General features: G+C 35.3%; 1 pseudogene; it reads right to left on the bottom strand.

Annotated features, from left to right (window-relative positions):
- Positions 1-244: 244 nt before the first annotated feature.
- Positions 245-842, bottom strand: LOC114052765 (annotated as a pseudogene).
- Positions 843-8,430: the final 7,588 nt, after the last annotated feature.

Here is an 8,430-nt window from a genome sequence, read left to right on the forward strand (position 1 = left end):
ATAAAGTTTATCATCTGACCAATGGATCATACTTTCAAGGCATTCTATTATCTAACCCTTTGCAGTTTTCTAAGTTATTCATATGGACTATCATATTCATCTTAGTTCTGCAATGGATGTATATGCCATTAGTTTTGGCTAAAATGTGATATGAAGGCATTCCTTAAGTTCTACATAGAACTACCAGGATGAAAAAGTCTAATGTAAATCACTGATAGGCTGCTAAAATTAATCAACTAATCCTTCATGTTTTCTGAGAAGGAATGTAAGGAGGCAAAAATCTAACACTATTCCAATTGATGAAGCTGCAGAAATGGGAGCTACTTCCAGATGGCACTTCAATTTCATTTTGTAAAGGACTTCCTTCAAGTAAAACTACTACTTTGCCTCCCAATTTTTCTCCAATAGTTGAACAATTCTTAATATCATCTAAGCAATTTACTTGCCACTCATCATGTTTAAAACCTGTAAATTTCTTTTTAATGGCATCTTTAGAACTAGCATAAATCATCTTGCTTTTTAAAGGTGCACATTCAGAATCCCAGAATATAAATAGTGGTTCTACTTTCTTAGACTCCTTTTCTTACATGTAGAATCACACAAAGCATATCAACAATCATTCAGAGGTAGCAACTTCACAAAAGATGTGTGGGATCCTCTACAGTATCACCAATGTCACCCACCAAGATCTGCTCTGCTTCTTCTACAATTATTTGTTGTCTTCCTTTAAACAGATGAGAACTGCTCCTTTTTTCAATTTCCTCTTGTGCAGAAGATTTCCTTATTTTCATGTCATTAAAAACTTTGAATACTTCATCATTCACAGGTACTCCAAAAGCCATGGTAAAGGCTACAGTAGTGAATCCTCACTTAGCAGCACTGGGGAGGGGAGGAAGAAAGGAGGATCTTCTTATGCATCTTAATGGTTTTTACAAAAAGGAATATTATATTTAATCAAAATGCTTTTCTGCATCTATATAATCATTTATTTTCAATGTTTGTTATTAATTTGACCTATTATGTTCATCTGACTATATCTGTGTAAAATGTTAATATGTTCCTATATCCTCTGTTAATATTTTATTCAATATTTTTGCAGAGATAATTCATTTGAGATCTAGATCTATATCTCTTCTCCTTAGAGATGTTGATCTTTAGTTTGTTTCCTCTGTAGTTTAGTTATCAGTTTTGGTATCTGCTTCATAGAAAACATTTGGCAGGTTCCCTTCTTTCCTTATTTTTGCAAAAAATAAATGCATAATATTTCAACTATTTGTTCTGTCAAACACTAAATGTTTGATATAATTTGCTTGGGGATGTTTTTGGTATTGAGATTTTTTTCTGTAGCTGTTCAGTACTCAATTTCTCTTTCAGATACTATTACTTAAATTCTTTGTTTCTTGTTATTTAAATGCTCTATTAATCTGGGTGTTTTGAATTTGTGCATATTAATTTATTTCATTTATGTCATCAATATTGTTGGTATATGATTTTTAAAAAAAAAACTAGTTTCTAATAATTTCTTTTATTTCCTTCTTAATTGGTATAAGTTCTTTCACATTTGATACTGGCAATTTGGTTTTCCTCTCCTTTTTTTCAAATTATGTAATGTTTAATCAAGGTAAAATCGCACATAAAAAATAAAAGGAATAAAAAAGAATAATCAGAACCTATCATGAAGAGTTATAAGCCAGCAAACCTGATGACACAAAAGAAATAGTTACCTTCATAAATATAAAATGCCCAAACTCACAGAACACCAAAAAGAGATCTTGGATAATACAGTCTCAGAAAAGGAAAGAGAGCTAACTATAAAGGAAAGGAAAAATCTCCTGGTCCTGATAGATTCACAAAATTCTATTCAGTTTTGAAGAACATTTAATATCAAATACTACACAAAGTATTCTCAAAAATTGAAAAAGCACTCTAACAGATTCCTTTTATGAGGAAAATATAGTCCTAATATTTAAATCGATGAATGATTTAAAAAAGAAAAAGAAAAACTATGTGCCAGTATCATTAATGAACATTGTTTCAAAGTTCTTAAATAAATTACAAAAACATTACAACAATTCATCCAAGAATGTATTCATTATGACCAAGCCATATTTATACCAAGGGAGCACAGATGATTAAACAATCAAGATAATCACATTAAAAACAAAAACATCCCTAAGCACATGATTATTTCAATAGATGCAGAAAAATCCTTTGACAAAAAACAGCAATTTATGTTAAGAAAAAAAGAACCTTATGAAGTTTAGGCAGAGAGGGACTTTTTTTTAATATCATAAAAAGTATCTATGTAAAAACAAAAGCAAACAAGCTATGCAATGGGGATATACTACAAACATTCCAATAAATCCAGAGATTAGGTGAGGATGCCAACTCTCCCCTATATATTACTTGCCATAATTCTAGAAATGCTAGGAATAGGAGAGGGGGAGAGAGACAGAGATAGAGACAGAGGCAGAGACAGAGAGATAGAGAGAGAGATTAAAGGTTTAAAGATAGACTAAAAAGAAATTAAAGTACCTTTATCTGTTGATTCCCTAAGATTTTCTAAATAAACCATCATCTCATCACCAAGCAAGGACATTTAAATCTCTTGGGCAAGATGTCCCTTGGTGACTCAATTCAAACTTGGTGACTCAACTCAAAAAACTCAAACATTTGACCCTATGTGCAAGGAGGAGTAGTGGAAGGGGAATAAAACTAATGTTAATGCTATACCACCACCACCCCCCGCCTTTAAAAGGACAAGTATACAGGCATTTATCAGTTAATAAAATGAAAGCCAAAAGCTAAGGAAGTCAAAACAACATATCTGCTCATCAAAAAAAAAAAAATCTTTATGACCCTTCTTAGCTAGTCTTTGGAATTAAGATGTCTTTTTTTTAATTAAATTTTATTTTTAAGTGAACGAAAATCTGCTTTCTCTCCCTTCCAACTCCCCCATGACCACAGAGAAAGCAAAACAAAACCCTTGTTGTAAGTAAGTATAGTCAAGCAAAACAAATTCAGTTAGCTATGTATCTTAGAAATGAAACCTTTATCAGAGAAATTCACTGCCTACCATTTTCTCCATGTACACACTTCTCTTCTAACTTTAGCTGCATTGGTTTTGTTGGTGTAAAAAAAATTTGTAATTTTACATATTTAAAATTGTCCATTTTACCTTCTCTAACTCTTTTTTTGGTCTTGAACTCTTCTCCTATTTATAGATCTGACAGGTAATTTCTTCCTTGTTCCTCTAATTTTTTTTTCATAATGCCACATTTAATATCTAAGTCATATATCCATTTGGAGTTTATCATGGTATATAAAGTGAGATGTTGGTCTGTTTTTACCCCAATAACTATGATGTTGGAGCTTATCAAACACTAGGCCAGTGTTATCATGTGCTTCTATGCATTGTGTACTTCATTTGTTCCACTTACCAACTCCTCAATTTCTCAACTAGTACCAAATTATTTTGACAATTACTACTTTGCAGTATAGTTTAAGATCTGGTATTGGTAGGCCCCTTCCTTCCTACCTTTTTCATTATTTCCCTTGAGATTCTTGACCTTTTGCTCCTTCAAGTGGATTTTGTTTTTATTTTTTCTGGCTCCATAAATTAGCCCTTTGGTAGTTTCATTTGATTTGGTACTGAAAAAGTAAATTAATTTAGATAGGATTTTCCTTTTTATTATATTGCCTCAGACTAACCAGGAGCAATTGATCCAATTATTTAAATGTGTCTTTACTTTTGTGAAAAGTTTTGTAGTTGCATTCATATAGTTCCTGTGTATGTCTTGGGAAAAAAAAGTTCCCAAGAATTTTATAATCTCTCTAGTTACTTTAAATGGAATTTCTCATTTTTTCTCTTCCTTGATTTTGTAAAAGACATAAATGCCGTTGACTCAATAGCTAGCATTTATATAATGTTTTTAATTTTGCAAAGCACTTTCTCTTACTTAATTCTCATAACAACCCTGGGATGTAGGTTCTATTATCCTCATTTTACAAATAAAAAGACTAAAGCAGAGAAAGATTAAAAGTGACTTGTCCAGGGTCACATATTTAGTAAGTGTCTGAGACTGGATTTGAACTCAGATCCTCCTGACTCCAGGTCCAGGGCTCAGTTCACTGTGTCACTGATCTGTGGATAATTTTACATGGCTTTCATGTCCATTTCATTGATCTGCTTTTTCTTTTATTGATAAAAACTGTTTAATGATACCAATTTTACTTTGGCTGTATCTTCAAAATTTTGATATGTTGTCTCATTTCTGTTATTATCTTTAATGAAATTACTGAATGTTTCTATGATGCTTTGACCTACCCAAGTATGACACAATCTGCTTCTACTCACCTGCCCCTCTACTGTTTCCCTCACCCAGAGCCCAATCACAGGTTTTTATTGTCCTTTCTTCCTTTTATTTTAAAATCTTCCTCATGATCCACCTACCTTAGCTAGAAATTGTTTTGCTTAGGACTTATCCCTCCCTTAATTCACCCTCTACCTTATTTTCCCTTTTCCTTCTTTCCTTTCCCTCCTGTTTCCCTGATGAATGAAATATATTTCTTTACCCAATTTTGTGTATGTTTTCCCTCTTTTGACTAATTCAGATTAGTGCTCAAGTGTCTCCCATATCCCTCTGCTCTTTCCTTGCTCACCCCTCTTCCTCTTCTCCCTCAGTCCATGTGAGGAGTCATAATTTTACATGTGATTTTGATCTCTTATACTTCATAAAATATCTTGGGATTTGGGAGCTAGATTTTTTTCTTCCCTATTGATTTATTTATTCTATAATTGAAGTTTTTTCTGAAAAACTGGGACAAATTAACTCTTTTGTCTCCTGTAATTTTCATTCATGACTTCTGGAAATATAGCTCTGGTAACCCAGGCTTTGATAAAGTCCATTGGGATTCAAATGGAGCTACTTGACTCTGCCTTTTAATCCAAATCACTCTGGCTCTCACTGATTGGCCAATAATAGATTCCAGCCCAAGCCTCATTTGCTCATTATTTGGGTTCAGATAGCTCAGAGTGAGTGTAAATAGTGATTGTTTCTGCTTTGGCCAGAAACTCTGAGGGTCTTACCCTCCCAGATTGATTCTTTAATTCTTATCTAGCCTTGAACTACTGAATGGGCATTATCTCAGATAAACTGAGACCTGGGAAAAACCTTAGCTGAAAAAAGCCAAGGTCTCCCACTGCATCCAGAGCCATCTCCAGTTGTCCTGATGTATATCTTGTCACTGGACCCAGATGGGTCTGGAGGAGAAAGTGAGGCTGACTTTGCCCTCCCTCACTTAAATCCAATTCACTTGCAAGTCATGACAAATCTTCCTTGTGCCATGGCCCTCCTTGAGAACTAAGGACAAACAACAACCTAGCCTTTAATCACTGAATGGGCATCGCCTCAGACAAACTGAGACCTGGGAACCTTAGCTTAAAAAGACAAGGGTCTCCCAAGTCATCTGGGGCTATCTCTAGTCATCCTGACCTATGTCTTGCCCCTGGATTCCAATGACTCTGGAAGAGAGATTGAGGCTGATGACTTTGCATAGCCCTGCCTCACTTAAATCCAATTCACTCACAAGTCAAGACAGCACCCTCCTGATGTCATTGGTCCTCTTTGAGAAAGAAGGATGAACAAAACAATCCTTCCTTGTTGTATAGTCTTCTTGCACATTCTGATTGTGTGAAATTGTTTTCCCCACTCCTGCTGTCTTAATTCTCAAGGTTCCTAGTTAAGTTATTCTTGATTGTAAACCTATATCTTTAGGTTTCTGAAAAATTATATTTCAAGCTCTCTGTCCCTTTAGAGTGGTGGCTACTAAATATTCTATGATCTTAACTCTGGCTCCTCAGTTCTTGAATTCTTTCTTTCTAGCTGTTGTAGCATTTTTTTTTTTGACCTAGAAACTCTAGATTTTGGATATGATATTCTTGAAAGTTGTTCAGGTTTTTTTTTGTTTGTTTAGGAGGAAACTGGCAGATTTTTTCTATTTTTATTTTGCCCTCTAGTTCTAAGAGATCTGACTGTTTTTATGATTTCATGAAATAAGATGTCTAGGTTCTTTTTTTTTATTTATTGTGGCTTTTAGGAAGTCTAATAATTTTTAAATTATTTTTTCTTGATCTGTTTGTCCAGTAAGTTTTTTTTCCTATGAGATACCTTACATTTTCTTTAATTTTGTCAGTCATATGAAATTGTTTTGGGTTCTGATGGCTCAGAGTGAGTGTAAATAGTGATTGTTTCTGTTTTGGCCAGAAACTCTGAGGGTCTTACCCTCCCAGATTGATTCTTTAATTCTTACCTAGCTTTGAACTACTGAACGGGCATTATCTCATATAAACTGAGACCTGGGAAAGACCTTTTGTCCCATGAAGTAGTTAACTTCTATTTGGTCCATTCTAATTTTCATGAAGCTTATTCTTCGGCAATGTTTTGTACCTCTCATGCCAAGTTGTTAATTCTCTTTCCAATTCTTTCTTCAGTAGAGGAAATACTTTTTCAGAAACAGCTAGTGGTGCAGTGGATACAGCACTTGATTCCACGTTAGGAAGACCTGAGTTTAAATCTGATCTCAAAAACTTACTAGTTGTATGACCCAGGGCAAGTCATATAACCTCTGTTTGCCTCAGTTTCCTCAGCTGTAAAATGGGGATAATAATAGCACCCATCTCCCAGAGTTGTTATAAGGAAGAAATGAGGTCATATTCTGTTAAAAAAAAAAAAAAAGCACTTAACACAGTTCTTGTCACATAATAGGTGCTATATAAATGCCTATTCCCCACCTTACTTCAATAACTCTCATTTCTTTTTCCATTTTTTTTCTCTAGTACTCTCATTTGTTAACAATCATTTTAACTCTTAAAAAAAAAAACTTGCTTCACTTCTTGAAGGAATTCTAGTCAAACTTTTGTCCAAGCTGTGCTTTTATTTTGTTTTGGTTTGCTTTGGTTCTTTGAAGCTTTGCTTATAAATGTTCTGGAATCATTATTTTCTGGGTTTGTATCTTGAACATCCCTGTCACCATAATAGCTCTTAATGGTTGAGTTTTTTGTTTTCTCCTTCCTCCAGCCTACTTCCTTATTTTGGATTTTATGTTAGGTCTGAGCTATGCATACTTCTGAAGAGAATGACTAGGCTCTGAGCTTGTGTCATCTTGAGCCTTGTTGCTGCTTTCTTAGGGTGTTGTGTTATTCTAGGATCTGAGAGACAACTCAAGCTAGTGACCTGAAAGCTTTCAGTGCACCCAAAGTAAAGTGATCCAGGGCAAAGTCTGATTATTCCCTTCCCAGTCAAAGTTCTGAAAGTTGCTGACCTGGATTTGGATCTGAGTAACATATCTATGAGCTTATCCTGGCTAGAGTTTCAGTAGTCTTCTGCTGGACTCAGCTACTTACAGCCAGCTATAAAGCTCTGCAAGTTCAGAGTGACAGAATTGCAGGTTTCCCTGTGGTCTGGGATTCCTGCCCTGGTTATTCCAATGAAAGAGTCAGAATGGCAAGGAGCTAGAACTGAGATCCTACTCTGCTGTTGTGGTCAGAGATACATAGTCAGTTCTTGCTTTTGCTTCTTACCCTGCACTATCACACCTAGCCATAGTTCCCCACATCAGTCCCTCATTGGATCTATGACCCAGAGCCAGCGTGGTGAACCTGTGGCCTCAAGGCCACATGTGGCCCTCTAGGTCCTCAAGTGCAGCCCTTGAACTGAATCCAAACTTCACAGAACAAATACCCTTAAAAAAGGATTTTTTCTATAAAACTTGGATTCAGTCAAAAGGCCACACTCAAGGACCTAGAAGGCCACGTGTGACCTCAAGGCTGAAGATTCCCTACCCCTGATGAGCAATAGGACTGCCACTAGGCATCTGTTTCTCCAACTTGTACAAAGTTGACCCCTTCTCTATGGTCTAGAACCTCTTCTTTTCTTGGTGTGCAGTAAGGGGCCTCTTTTGGTCCCTGCACTGGAATGCTCCACATGGCTGTTGCTGGCTAAACCCTGTCTGTAGTCCACAAACCTCTTCTCTGCCTTCCTATGTTGACTTGGGCTAGAAAAAAATGACTGTTATCTTTTTTTCTTACAGGACTCAGTCTTATGTATTTTCTAGATCTTTTTGGAGGTGTAGAGCTGGACTGAACTTATTATTCCACCATCTTGACTCACTTATCCTCCTATTTTATAATATCCTTGCGTCCAGTGATCATTGGGCTTTCAGAACATGAAAAAAATAGCAATGATGTTAATTAAAGGAGAAATAAATGAGATTCAGAGAAAAGGAAAAAGGAGCTGTGATAAATATTAGAATAAGATTTTTAAAAGAAAGGGCAAAAAACCAAAGCAGAATTTCCTGATGATTTTGCATTCTAAATTGAAGCTTGATTAAATTAGTGACCTTGAACTACAGCAAAGAATAATAATAGAT

Source organism: Vombatus ursinus, unplaced genomic scaffold (genome assembly GCF_900497805.2).
Source record: "Vombatus ursinus unplaced genomic scaffold, bare-nosed wombat genome assembly UNPS02014809.1, whole genome shotgun sequence".
NCBI classification, from domain to species: Eukaryota; Metazoa; Chordata; class Mammalia; order Diprotodontia; family Vombatidae; genus Vombatus; species Vombatus ursinus.